Genomic DNA, 15,373 nt, shown 5'->3' with positions numbered 1-15,373 from the left:
CCCAGAGCCCACATAGGGGTATATACAGCACAGCCCAGAGCCCACATAGGGGTATATACAGCACAGCCCAGAGCCCACATAGGGGTATATACAGCACAGCCCAGAGCCCACATAGGGGTATATACAGCACAGCCCAGAGCCCACATAGGGGTATATACAGCACAGCCCAGAGCCCACATAGGGGTATATACAGCACAGCCCAGAGCCCACATAGGGGTATATACAGCACAGCCCAGAGCCCACATAGGGGTATATACAGCCCAGAGCCCACATAGGGGTATATACAGCACAGCTCAGAGCCCACATAGGGGTATATACAGCACAGCCCAGAGCCCACATAGGGGTATATACAGCACAGCCCAGAGCCCACATAGGGGTATATACAGCACAGCCCAGAGCCCACATAGGGGTATATACAGCACAGCCCAGAGCCCACATAGGGGTATATACAGCACAGCCCAGAGCCCACATAGGGGTATATACAGCACAGCCCAGAGCCCACATAGGGGTATATACAGCACAGCCCAGAGCCCACATAGGGGTATATACAGCCCAGAGCCCACATAGGGGTATATACAGCACAGCTCAGAGCCCACATAGGGGTATATACAGCACAGCCCAGAGCCCACATAGGGGTATATACAGCACAGCCCAGAGCCCACATAGGGGTATATACAGCACAGCCCAGAGCCCACATAGGGGTATATACAGCACAGCCCAGAGCCCACATAGGGGTATATACAGCACAGCCCAGAGCCCACAAAGGGGTATATACAGCACAGCCCAGAGCCCACATGGGGTATATACAGCACAGCCCAGAGCCCACATAGGGGTATATACAGCACAGCCCAGAGCCCACATAGGGGTATATACAGCACAGCCCAGAGCCCACATAGGGGTATATACAGGCCAGCACAGCCCAGAGCCCACATAGGGGTATATACAGTACAGCCCAGAGCCCACATAGGGGTATATACAGCACAACCCAGAACCCACATAGGGGTATATACAGCACAGCCCAGAGCCCACATAGGGGTATATACAGCACAGCCCAGAGCCCACATATGGGTATATACAGCACAGCCCAGAGCCCACATAGGGGTATATACAGCACAGCCCAGAGCCCACATAGGGGTATATACAGCACAGCCCAGAGCCCACATAGGGGTATATACAGCACAGCCCAGAGCCCACATAGGGGTATATACAGCACAGCCCAGAGCCCACATAGGGGTTTATACAGCACAGCCCAGAGCCCACATAGGGGTATATACAGCACAGCCCAGAGCCCACATAGGGGTTTATACAGCCCAGCCCAGAGCCCACATAGGGGTATATACAGCACAGCCCAGAGCCCACATAGGGGTATATACAGCACAGCCCAGAGCCCACATAGGGGTATATACAACACAGCCCAGAGCCCACATAGGGGTATATACAGCACAGCCCAGAGCCCACATAGGGGTTTATACAGCACAGCCCAGAGCCCACATAGGGGTATATATAGCACAGCCCAGAGCCCACATAGGGGTATATACAGCCCAGCCCAGAGCCCACATAGGGGTATATACAGCACAGCCCACAGCCCACATAGGGGTTTATACAGCACAGCCCAGAGCCCACATAGGGGTATATACAGCACAGCCCAGAGCCCACATAGGGGTATATACAGCACAGCCCAGAGCCCACATAGGGGTATATACAGCACAGCCCAGAGCCCACATAGGGGTATATACAGCACAGCCCAGAGCCCACATAGGGGTATATACAGCACAGCCCACATCTCATCTCTCCCCCACCAACCCCCCCCCCGATAATGGCCCCACAGTCCAGTTAAAAAAAACAAAACACTCTCCTCACCTTTCCTCTTGCCTGCGCTGCTCCTGGCTCCTGTCTCCTGTCTCGGCGGCTGCAGTCTGCCCGGGACACAGCAGGTGCGCGATGATATGACGTCATCACGCACCCGCAGTGTCAGAGGCAAGAGCGGGGAATGATGGGAGAGGGTGCTTCAGCAGACGCTCTCTCCTCCATCATTGCATTGAACTATACCGGCGTCATAGACGCCGGTATAGTTAAATGCGGCGGCACGGGAGGGGGAGATACAGTGCAGCGGCCCACTACTGACACCGGCCCTTCTGGCATTTGCCAGAAGTGCCAGATGGCCAGTCCGGCCCTGGCTACCCCCCAGAGATTGAGAACGGGGCTCTGTAGTCTAGTCCTGAATGGAGCAGAGTTGTGCATGCTCGGCCTCTGCTCTCCATTATCTATAGAGCTGCTGAGCGCTGCGCTCGGCTATTTCTATCCATTCCATAGACAATGAATAGATCATGGACCCCCTCCAATCCATTCATGGCTGAGCTGCAGAGTCCTGTTCTCAGGATTGCTGGGGGTCCCAGTTGTCAGTCCCCCAACAATCAGTAAGTTATATAAGTTATAACTTATCATCGGGATTGAGGATAACTTGATTTATTTGGGGAGTAGCCCTTTATCAGATACCAGATGGTATAGATACCAGACATATAATATAATATATACATGGTTGAGCTCAGCAGAACCAAATCCTAACAGAGATGTATATGTCCATCTCAGTAAAAAAATATAATTATATATTTTTAGAGGTGTGGGGGCCCAAATAGAACTTTTGCGATCGTGCCCTGTGAACTCTTATTTTAGCGGTCATAGTTATTGTTCATAAGGGCAAACAGTATGGAGGCAATGTACGATAAGAGGAATTGCGTAGAGGACATATTATGTACAGGGAGCACAGTCAGGGGCAATTAGTTATACAAGTGCAAAGCCTGAGCAGCTATTTTTTTTTATTCAGGACTCAGGAGAATTATGATAATGCTGTTATTTTTAAGGGCATTGTGTTAGACCTCCTTCACACATCCGTATAAAACAGGTACGTGAAAAAAGTGTCATCAGTGTTTTTTTCCATCATTGTGTGATCAGTGAGCCATCACTGTGTCCATTTTTATCATCAGTGTGGTCATCTGTGTTTTTCTGGTATGAATAAAGAAAGAAAATACAAAGCATTGCCCTTTGCAATGTTTAGGGCAGCACAATGGCTCAGTGATTAGCACTGTACGGTGGCTCAGTGGTTAGCACTGCAGCACTGCAACGCTGGGGTCCTGGGTTCAAATCCCACCAAGGACAACATCTGCAAAGAGTTTATATGTTCTCCCTGTATTTGTGTGGTTTCCTCCGGTTCTCCAATTTCCTCCTACATTCCAAAGACATACTGATAGGGAATTCAGATTGTGAGCCCCATCGGGGACAGTGATGATAATGTCTGTAAAATGCTGCGGAATATCATGGCGTATCACCCGTAAGGCACCAGAATGTACAATCCCAAGTCCTAAAAAAGTTGTGATTTGTCCCATCTTGGAATTGGGTTTGTTAATGTTTATTTGTGATACGACTGTGTCTAATCAGTAATGTGGGTCCGCAGTGTGATGATGGCTGGTATCAACACCTACCAGCATATACAGTTGTGGCCAAAAGTATTGACACCCCTGCAATTCTGTCAGATAATACTCAGTTTCTTCCTGAAAATGATTGCAAACACAAATTCTTTGGTATTATTATCTTCATTTAATTTGTCTTAAATGAAAAAACACAAAAGAGAATGAAGCAAAAAGCAAAACATTGATCATTTCACACAAAACTCTAAAAATGGGCCAGACAAAAGTATTGGCACCCTCAGCCTAATACTTGGTTACACAACCTTTAGCCAAAATAACTGCGACCAACTGCTTCCGGTAACCATCAATGAGTTTCTTACAATGCTCTGCTGGAATTTTAGATCATTCTTCTTTGGCAAATTGCTCCAGGTCCATGATATATGAAGGGTGCCTTCTCCAAACTGCCATTTTTACATCTCACCACAGGTGTTCTATAGGATTCAGGTCTGGACTCATTGCTGGCCACCTTAGAAGTCTCCAGTGCTTTCTCTCAAACCATTTTCTAGTGCTTTTTGAAGTGTGTTTTGGGTCATTGTCCTGCTGGAAGACCCATGACCTCTGAGGGAGACCGAGCTTTCTCACACTGGGCCCTACATTATGCTGCAAAATTTGTTGGTAGTCTTCAGACTCCATAATGCCATGCACACGGTCAAGCAGTCCAGTGCCAAAGGCAGCAAAGCAACCCCAAAACATCAGGGTACCTCCGCCATGTTTGACTGTAGGGACCGTGTTCTTTTCTTTGAATGCCTCTTTTTTTCTCCTGTAAACTCTATGTTGATGCCTTTGCCCAAAAAGCTCTACTTTTGTCTCATCTGACCAGAGAACATTCTTCCAAAACGTTTTAGGCTTTTTCAGGTAAGTTTTGGCAAACTCCAGCCTGGCTTTTTTTTATGTCTAGGGGTAAGAAGTGGGGTTTTCCTGGGTCTCCTACCATACAGTCCCTTTTCATTCAGACGCCGACGGATAGTACAGTTGACACTGTTGTACCCTCAGACTGCAGGGCAGCTTGAACTTGTTTGGATGTTAGTCGAGGTTCTTTATCCAACATCCGCACAATCTTGCGTTGAAATCTATTGTCAATTTTTATTTTCCGTCCACATCTAGGGAGGTTAGCCACAGTACCATGGGCTTTAAACTTCTTGATGACACTGCACACAGTAGAGACAGGAACATTCAAGTCTTTGGAGATGGACTTGTAGCCTTGAGATTGCTCATGCTTCCTCACAATTTGGTTTCTCAAGTCCTCCGACAGTTCTTTGGTCTTCTTTCTTTTCTCCATGCTCAATGTGGTGCACACAAGGACACAGGACAGAGGTTGAGTCAACTTTAATCCATGTCAACTGGCTGCAAGTGTGATTTAGTTATTGCCAACACCTGTAAGGTGCCACAGGTAAGTTACAGGTGCTGTTAATTACACAAATTAGAGAAGCATCACATGATTTTCTGAACAGTGCCAATACTTTTGTCCATCCCCTTTTTTATGTTTGCTGTGGAATTATATCCAATTTGGCTTTAGGACAATTCTTTTTGTGTTTTTTTTAATTTAAGACAAATTAAAAGTCAATACTTTTGGCCACAACTGTATTTATCATTATTAAAGACCTACTGGTAGTTCTAGTTCTAGGTAGTTCTAGGTTCATGCAATACAAATGTACATGGGACTGACCAAACATTACAAATGATCACTGCCGTAAACTGTTTTCTTGTAGTTATGTACTAATGATGCTGGTAATGTATTAATATACTTATGATGGTTCTATTAAAAAAAATCATATACTGAAGGTGGTTCTTGTGATATATTCATGTACTGAAGGTAGTTCTGGTGATGTACTCATGTACTGATGGTGATTCTGATGCTGTATTCAAGTACTGGTGATGCTTCTGGTGCTCCTGTGCTCTTTTTTTGTTCTGATGTATGTTCTGTTGATATACTGATGATGGCTCTGGTAATGTGCTCATGTACTAATAGTGGTTCTAGTGATGTACTGTACTCATGTATTGATGGTGGTTCTGGTGATGTACTGATGTTGTATTCAAGTACTAATGGTGGTTCTCTTGATATATTCATGCACTTATGATGATTACAGTACCATATTCATGTACCGGTGGTTCTGGTGATTTAACACCTTAATGACCACCGATATGCCTTTTCACAGCGGCAATTAAGGGTACTTAAACCACAGCGCCGTTAATTAACGGCGCTATGGAAAAAGTATATAGCGCCCCAAAGGGTTAATGTTAGGGTTAGGGTTAGGGCAGCCCATTTTTCTTCAAGTGCCTCTTTATTATGCATTTTGAAACAGCCACACCGCTAGTTTTCAGAGAATCCAGTATTTCAGCTGATGTTATTTGTGGGTTTTCGTTTGCATCCCGAACAATTTTCCTGGCATTTGACACAGGTCACAGGTGAGGATGTTACCTTTAGTAGCCATTCAAACCCATTTGCGTCAACTTCTGTGCATGTTATCAGGCCAAAATCACAAGGGTATGTAAACTTTTGATCAGGGTCATTTGGATGTTTTCGGTAGTTATTATGATTTAAAAAGAGAAAAAATGCAGTAGTTTGACAATAAATGGCTTCACCCAACCACTAACCATGAGTGGAGAAAAAGGTTTCGTGTTATTATTATTCAAATTCTCTCAAAAAAAGTCCAAGAAAGCAAAAATTCTGCTGGGGTATGTAAACTTTTGAGCACAACTGCACATATATATACAGTATATATATATATATATTTATTTATATTTATAATGTGTGTGTGTATACATATATATATGATATATATTTGTGTGGTATAATGTGTATATTGCAATGTTTGCACGACATTTCAGAGTTTGGTGTTAGTACCAGCACAAAAGTTCTGAAAAATTAGCTCCATTCTTGCTAATAAATATTGCCTGACCACAAGCACCACTTAAACATGTGTGAATATCCGCAGCAGGGTTCTGCAGAATGTAAACATTTTAGCATTAATTTTTCCAGACCTCACAGATCAGAATGAGCCTTTGTTACAGACACTGCTTTTAGCAGGAAAAGGGTTAAATTCAGTAGAGCTGAAGGGATGATAGACACATCTGGAAAATAACAGAGAACCACATGGGAGAAATTCTATTCTTTACATTCATCCCAGTAAAGAAGCATTTCACCAGGCCGGCATTGCAGGGGGGAGGGGCAGCATTGGAAAATCAATATTCTGCGAAAACCAAAAATCATGCTGTCCTTTCAGACAGGCTTAACGGGGAACGCCCTAAAGTCAGCAGAACTACAAGAACCATAATACATTGCAAAGCAGGCACCACAAGGCCTGGTTTAATGGGAAAATGATAAATCAGCAAATGCAGGATGATAGGGATAAGCCACAAATGAAAATGAAGTTTGTAAGGCGCTGATTATAATCACATAGCAAGAATATTCATTACAAAGCTTTACAAAAGAATATGCAACAGAATTGAGCAAACGCAGCTGGATCATCACAATGCTACCGTGGAGAAGCCGTCGTGATTATTCCACGTTAATAATACATCCCATAATAACCATTTCCACAGACGATGTGGAAGTCTGCAGTGGCTGACACTTATTTATACGGGTTTACAAACATCTGACACAACGTGTTCTGTTCAGCGCAACAATAAGAAATGAATCAATCGCCCATATTTATGTAATGTGATAAATTTGTCACTATACAGTTATATATCAGGACGGTGTCACCGACATGTGCATGGTGTCGGTCTGTGTATGTGTAGATGGCTATCCATCAGCATCAATCGGGTACGTGTTGGCGGCTTTACGTGCAGAAGTGCAGCCGCACATGGCAGGTGTCTTCCTGTAGGTTAGTCCCTCTGTGTTATTATCGCGAGGCCTTTGTCTCCCCGTCAGCACATTAAGGCCTTATGTATCTGCACCATCCCTCCCTTCCTCTACTCCCTGGGCTATAAGGGTGGGTACCACTCGTCTCGCAGGCACCGTCGTCCTCAGCAGCAGTTAAGGGTCTGAAGACGCACTCACCTCCTCATGGACTGCGGTCCCTGTGTTTTGAGGCTCTGGGTGGAGAGCGGCTGGTGTGTGACCTGCCGTAGGATGCTGTGACATCAACTCAGATGATGCTGCTCATTAGGGTTGCAGTTGCCTTAGTAACCCGGGATGTGATACAGGGAGGGAGGGAAGATGTATACGACTGGGTGGATGGATATTTCCAGGATGATGGGAAGGACCTTCACACAGAGAAACAGGGAAATAATATTGTACAGTGACAAGTCTTATCTGCAACCTATGAGAAAGCAATACCGTGGAAAACCACACCTCAGGGAAAGCATGTCAGCAGGAGACCTGGACTTGTTCGGATTCATGCATGCGGAATTACAGCTGTTTATTAGACAGATTAATACATGGATATAGTGATATTTGATAAGTATCAGATGGATAGATTAATAGATGTGTAATAGTACATAGAATTTGATAAATATCAGATGGATAGGTAAATAGATATGAGATAGATATTTATAAGATAGATATTAGGTTTAGGGTCCCAGCAAAGAAATGTACGCTTTGTCGTGCTGATCGGCTCACATGCATTGGCCAATTTTTGCCCTAATTACTTTTCTTTTTATATATTAAATTTAGATTTCATATATTCAATGTTTGCACATCTTGGCACTTACTTTCTTTTGTTTGTAGATAGATATATGTAAATATAGAAATGAGATCAATGATGGAGATAGATAAATGGATAATATGTAAATATAGATATGATGGATACATAGATGGATACAAAAATGCAGCAGCACACTGTATGCGCCAAGATATGCAAACATTGCAAAAACAAATTTGGAATTGCTTTAATGCTGTAAGGAATACATAGTTACATAGTTATTAAGGTTGAAGGAAGACTTTAAGTCCATCTACTTCAACCCATAGCCTAACCTAACATGCCCTAACATGTTGATCCAGAGGAAGGCAGAAAAAAACCCATGTGGCAAAGAGTAAGGCTGCTTTCACACATCAGGTTGTTTCTTTCAGGCACAATCCGGCAGTTTCAGGCACAATCCGGATCCGTTTTTATCTTACGCCGGATCCGTTTTTTACCCATACAGTTGTATTAGCGCCGGATTGTGCCTGAAGGACATGCGTTTCATCCGTTTTGTGCCAGATCCGTCCCTTCAGGCTTTTTTGCCGGACACAAAAAACGTCTCCTGCAACGTTTTTTGTGTCCGGCAAAAAAGCCTGAATGGACGGATCCGGCAATAAACGCATGGAACGGATGTGTGACTGAACGTATCCGGCGACTGAATCCGTTTTTTATACATTGAGCATGCCCAGAAGCTTTGTTTTTGTTTCTGGCATGGAATCTCTCTCTCTCACCCATGCGCAGTACAGAGAGCCGGATCCAGCTAAAAAACGGATCCAGTGCATCAGTTTTTCACAATTTACACCGGATCCATTTTTTTTGCAAATTTGCCGGATTTAGCCTGAAACCAAAAACAGGATGTGTGAAAGCAGCCTAAGCTCCACATTGGGGAAAAAAATTCCTTCCCGACTCCACATACGGCAATCAGACTAGTTCCCTGGATCAACGCCCTATCAAGGAATCTAGTATATATACCCTGTAAAATACGCTTATAAAATTGAAAGGTTTACCCTGTTACCTGCTTAGATTGATTGATACGGTACTCTGAATCAGTGGGGTCCCAGTGGTCAGACCCCTTCCAATCAGCAAGCTATCAACAATGGATTGGAGATAGTTTTTAAAAAAATGGGAATAACCCTTTGTTGTAAAGATGGGACTAGCCCTTTTAAGACCTCAACTCAATGCTCTTAAATAATAGAAAATTAACTAGGCAGGAGTACAAAAAATAGAGAAAGTAGAAAAAATGGGACCCTATATTGCTATATGACATTTCAGCCCTACAGAAGGTTTGAAAAAATATTTCAGTAGTTGCTGAAATTATGCTTAGCTATGGGTCAATAAAGCACCCCACTTCTTTCAACTTTGCTTTGATTGTTGCCTGTTGGTTTTGGTTGTGAGCTCTTTTAAACCCTTTTATACCCATGGACACATTTTGCCTGATTCCACAAAACATTAACAGAATTCAGATATGATGGGCACCTCTGGGACTGATTAGTGATTAACGGTGTTGCAACCCTGCTGCTGCAGAACATCATTGCACACACATTGTTTATAGATCGAATTTCTTAAAGACCCTCCTTAAAAAAAGAAGTTCCGCAGTATCATGTAATGTATGTCCTACAGTAAATTGAGCATATCAGTGACCAGAATAATTAAATAAAAAAAATGTCATCAAACTTTTTGCTAGTTTGCTGCTTTGTTTTGTATTCTTGGTGTGTTTTGGCACTCTCTGGTTAACCCCTTGACATCACTTAGAATCACACACCAATATAGGCAATGATTGGTAGCTGGAGATTGCGATGGGGGAGGTTTTGAATGAAATGTCATTATACAGCAATGACCTCAATGAGCAGTGGGTCGGCCACAGTGACTAGAGGTTTCATATTGGCACTGAATCTTACATTACATTACTGTATATTGTAAAACAAAGTGTAAGGCTGTCATCTCAGTTTTGCGGAAGAAGCTACACTTATATTTAGTCACTACCAGGATGTGATGTATCTCAGATAGTACTGAGTCATACAGTTTTACTGAAGTCAGAACCCAGAACAGTAACTTAGTCACTGGGAGAAATAAAACAACCAAGGTCCATCACATCTTTCTGCATAGATAGAAATACCAATCACACATCACAGTAAATAGTAATGAGCGAACGTTCTAGGATAAGGTGTTATCTGAGCATGCTTGGGTGCTAACCGAGTGTTTTCGCGTGTTCAAATAATATACTTGAGTCCCCGCAGCTGCATGTCTCTTGGCTGTTCGACAGCCACAGCACATATACAGTACAGACCAAAAGTTTGGACACACCTTCTCATTTAATGATTTTTGTGTATTTTCATGACTATGAAAATTGTACATTCACATTACAGGCATCAAAACTATTAATTAACACATGTGGAATTATATACTTAACAAAAAAGTGTGAAACAAATGAAATTATGTCTTATATTCTAGGTTCTTCAAAGTAACCACCTTTTGCTTTGATGACTGCTTTGCACACACTCTTGGCATTCTCTTGATGAGCTTCTAGAGGTAGTCACCAGGAATGGTCTTCCAACAATCTTGAAGGAGTTCCCAGAGATGCTTAGCACTTGTTGGCCCTTTTGCCTTCACTCTGCGGTCCAGCTCACCCCAAACCATCTCGATTGGGTTCAGGTCTGGTGACTGTGGAGGCCAGGTCCCCTGGTGTAGCACCCCATCACTTTCCTTCTTGGTCAAATAGCCCTTACACACCCTGGAGGTGTGTTTGGGGTCATTGTCCTGTTGAAAAAGAAATGATGGTCCAACTTAACTCAAACCAGATGGAATAGCATGCAGCTGCAAGATGCTGTGGTAGCCATGCTGGTTCAGTATGCCTTCAATTTTGAATAAATCCCCAACAGTGTCACCAGTAAAGCACCCCCACACCATCATACCTCCTCCATGCTTCACAGTGGGAACCAGGCATGTAGAGTCCATCCTCCGTTCACCTTTTCTGCGTCGCACAAAGACACGGTGGTTGGAACCAAAGATCTCAAATATGGACTCATCAGACCAAAGCACAGATTTCCACTGGTCTAATGTCCATTCCTTGAGTTCTTTGGCCCAAACAAGTCTCTTCTGCTTGTTGCCTGTCCTTAGCAGTAGTTTCCTAGCAGCTATTTTACCATGAAGGCCTGCTGCACAAAGTCTCCTCTTAACAGTTGTTGTAGAGATGTGTCTGCTGCTAGAACTCTGTGTGGCATTGACCTGGTCTCTAATCTGAGCTGCTGTTAACCTGCGATTTCTGAGGCTGGTGACTCGGATAAACTTATCCTCAGAAGGAGAGGTGACTCTTGGTCTTCCTTTCCTGGGGCGGTCCTCATGTGAGCCAGTTTCTTTGTAGGGCTTGATGGTTTTTGCCACTGCACATGGGGACACTTTCAAAGTTTTCCCAATTTTTCATACTGACTGACCTTCATTTCTTAAAGTAATGATGGCCACTCGTTTTTCTTTACTTAGCTGCTTTTTTCTTGCCATAATACAAATTCTAACAGTCTATTCAGTAGGACTATCAGCTGTGTATCCACCAGACTTTTGCACAACACAAGTGATGGTCCCAGCACCATTTATAAGGCAAGAAATCCCACTTATTAAACCTGACATGGGACACCTGTGAAGTGAAAACCATTCCCGGTGACTACCTCTTGAAGCTCATCAAGAGAATGCCAAGAGTGTGCAAAGCAGTCATCAAAGCAAAAGGTTGCTACTTTGAAGAACCTAGAATATAAGACATAATTTCAGTTGTTTCACACTTTTTTGTTAAGTATATAATTCCACATGTGTTAATTCATAGTTTTGATGCCTTCAGTGTGAGTGTACAATTTTCTTAGTCATGAAAATACAGAAAAATCTTTAAATGAGAAGGTGTGTCCAAACTTTTGGTCTGTACTGTATATTGTGCCACTTTTTTGTCATTTTTTGTCATTTTATTGAATAAAGATATATCTTATTATATATTTCTTGACTGGATATCCCCTGGCTTTCCATGTTTTGGGTTTTCGGATAATTTCTAGGTTTGATTATGTAGTGACATTTATATATGGTACAAAAAACATGAAAACCGATGCTCTGCCCCAAAGTTTCTCACAATCTCAAACTGAGTACTCAAAACAAGTTCCCATTTTAGCTCCGGATTCTTTAGAACTTGCTGAGGAGATACGTAACTCTCTAGAGTTAGCCTCCTTCCAAAAATGATTTGCTCCTCCCTAGTTTTCCCTGAGTACTCCAGTGTGATGCTGGTGGATGTGGACCTACTGTGCCACAATCCATTCTTACCCTGGAGGGGCGTGACTAAGTGGTCTTCATTAGGGCCTCTGATGTTGAGGATATGCTTTGCTGCCGGTATACACCAGGTGCAACTCCAAGGGAATCCCGGGACTGCAGCAGCTGACCAGAAGGACAGAGGCACATGTACGGGGTTCAGGAGGGCGAGACAGAAGCGTAGTCAGATGGTCCGAGGTTGGGGCAGGCAGCACATGTTCACACAGCAAAGTAGGAGTGAGGGATGGAGATATCAAACAGTAGGTAAATAGGCCAGGTCAATAACTAGAGACTGAATATGGAGATGCATAAACAGGAATTAGCAAGCTAGGTACCAACATTCGGGCTAGAAGTAGAGGGAAGAATTGCCTAATGTAGACCCTAGCGGTGCAGAATAGGCCAGGGAAACTAATCTCCACAGGATACAGTAGGGTTAGATTCCTGCAGAGACCAGCCATGCCCCATAAAGCCAAATGGAAACAACATGCAGATGCATCAGTGCTGAGGAGTGCTACAAGAGGCAAATTTAGCGAGATGGCCTGACACGAGAAGAAGCCAAATGGTGACCACAGTGAGTAGGGGGGCACTGAAGAGGCATGTGAGTTACTGCCATGACATTCAGGACTCTCATGATTCCTTCCTTGCAGGTGACCTTGGAATTAACAATACTATCCAACTAATAACCAGGAATTTTTGGTGTACAACAATTGTTTGAGAATGTGAAGAATTTGTTAGTGCTTCCTCAATTTGTGCCCAAGCAAAAACACAAATCCATTAAGACATCCCAGTTCTTCTGGGCATCATCCTTGTTTTGGATTCTTTAAATCTCTGAAGTTGATACTCCAGAGAATGGTAAATCCATTGACAAGTTGACGCATGTCTAGGATGAAATAAGAGAAAACCTGAAAAGTTTTTTCCTTTCACATGTGAAGACAGCATTTAAGAAGGGATTGTGCATATAGATGCCAATTTCTCTAAAAATTGTAGTAATAAAGCGGCACCAAATGGTTTTGCTTGTTCTTATTGGAATGTGCAAATTGTAGATTCGGTCTGAAGGCAGCAAAACCACAAAGTAAGGCTACTTTCACACTAGCGTTAACTGCAATACGTTAACCCCTTCCCGACCCATGACGCCACGTAGGCGTCATGAAAGATCGCGTCCCTGCAGGCCGGGTGAAAGGGTTAACTCCCATTTCACCCGATCTGCAGGGACAGGGGGAGTGGTAGTTTAGCCCAGGGGGGGTGGCTTCACCCCCTCGTGGCTACGATCGCTCTGATTGGCTGTTGAAAGTGAAACTGCCAATCAGAGCGATTTGTAATATTTCACCTATTATAACGGGTGAAATATTACAATCCAGCCATGGCCGATGCTGAAATATCATCGGCCATGGCTGGAAATACTAATGTGCCCCCACCCCACCCCACCGATCGCCCCCGCAGCCCCCCGATCTGGCCGGTACACTGCTCCGGCTCCCCTCCGTCCAGTGCTCCGCTCCCCCCCGTGCTCTTGTCCGCTCCCCCCGTGCTCCAATCACCCCCCCGTGCTCCAATCACCCCCCCTGCACTCCGATCCACCCCCCCCCCCCCCCGGTGCTCCGTTCCACCCCCCCGTGCTCCATTCCAGCCCCCCGTGCTCCATTCCAGCCCCCCCGTGCTCCGTTCCACTCCTCCCGCGCTCCGATTCCCCCCCCCCGTGCTCCGATCCCCCCCCGTGCTCCGATCCCCCCCCCCCGTGGTCCCCCCCCACCCCATCATACTTACCGATCCAGCCGGGGTCCCGTCCGTCTTCTCCCTGGGCGCCGCCATCTTCCAAAATGGCGGGCGCATGTGCAGTGCGCCCGCCGAATCTGCCGGCTGGCAGATTCGTTCCAAAGTGCATTTTGATCACTGAGATATAATCTATCTCAGTGATCAAAATAAAAAAAATAATAAATGACCCCCCCCTTTGTCACCCCCATAGGTAGGGACAATAAAAAAAATAAAGAAATTTTTTTTTCCACTAATGTTAGAATAGGGTTAGGGTTAGGGGTAGGGTTAGGGGTAGGGTTAGGGTTAGGGCTAGGGGTAGGGTTAGGGGTAGGGTTAGGGGTAGGGTTAGGGCTAGGGTTAGGGCTAGGGTTAGGGCTAGGGTTAGGGTTTCGGTATGTGCACACGTATTCTGGTCCTCTGCGGATTTTTCCGCTGCGGATTTGATAAATCCGCAGTGCTAAACCGCTGCGGATTTCTGGCGGATTTACCGCGTTTTTTTCTGCGCATTTCACTGCGGTTTTACAACTGTGATTTTCTATTGGAGCAGTTGTAAAACCGCTGCGGAATCCGCACAAAAGAAGTGACATGCTGCGGAATGTAAACCGCTGCGTTTCCGTGCAGTTTTTCCGCAGCATGTGTACAGCGATTTTTGTTTCCCATAGGTTTACATTGAACTGTAAACTCATGGGAAACTGCTGCGGATCTGCAGCGTTTTCCGCAGCGTGTGCACATACCTTTAGAATTAGGCTATGTGCACACGGTGCGGATTTGGCTGCGGATTCGCAGCAGTGTTCCATCAGGTTTACAGTACCATGTAAACATATGAAAAACCAAATCCGCTGTGCCCATGGTGCGGAAAATACCGCGCGGAAACGCTGCGTTGTATTTTCCGCAGCATGTCAATTCTTTGTGCGGATTCCGCAGCGTTTTACACCTGTTCCTCAATAGGAATCCGCAGCTGAAATCCGCACAAAAAACACTGGAAATCCGCGGAAAATCCGCAGGTAAAACGCAGTGCCTTTTACCCGCGGATTTTTCAAAAATGGTGCGGAAATATCTCACACGAATCCGCAACGTGGGCACATAGCCTTAGGGTTAGGGTTGGAATTAGGGTTGTGGTTAGGGTTAGGGGTGTGTTGGGGTTAGGGTTGTGGTTAGGGGTGTGTTGCGGTTAGGGTTGTGATTAGGGTTATGGCTACAGTTGGAATTAGAGTTAGGGGTGTGTTGGGGTTAGTGTTGGAGGTAGAATTGAGGGGT

General features: G+C 44.7%; 1 protein-coding gene across 1 annotated transcript in view; it reads right to left on the bottom strand.

The window, feature by feature from the left end:
* Nucleotides 1-7,557, bottom strand: part of AKAP6 (A-kinase anchoring protein 6) — a 606,671-nt gene extending 599,114 nt beyond the window's left edge. Inside the window, exon 1 of the mRNA XM_069730511.1 lies at nt 7,468-7,557. The gene's annotated coding sequence lies outside the window, so the exon portion shown is untranslated. The remainder of the gene's footprint in view (nt 1-7,467) is intronic.
* Between the last annotated feature and the right edge of the window lie 7,816 nt (nt 7,558-15,373).

Source organism: Ranitomeya imitator, chromosome 1 (assembly GCF_032444005.1).
Source record: "Ranitomeya imitator isolate aRanImi1 chromosome 1, aRanImi1.pri, whole genome shotgun sequence".
Classification (NCBI taxonomy): Eukaryota; Metazoa; Chordata; class Amphibia; order Anura; family Dendrobatidae; genus Ranitomeya; species Ranitomeya imitator.
Note: the sequence above shows the minus strand (reverse complement) of the source record. Positions and strands in the feature narration are given on the sequence as shown.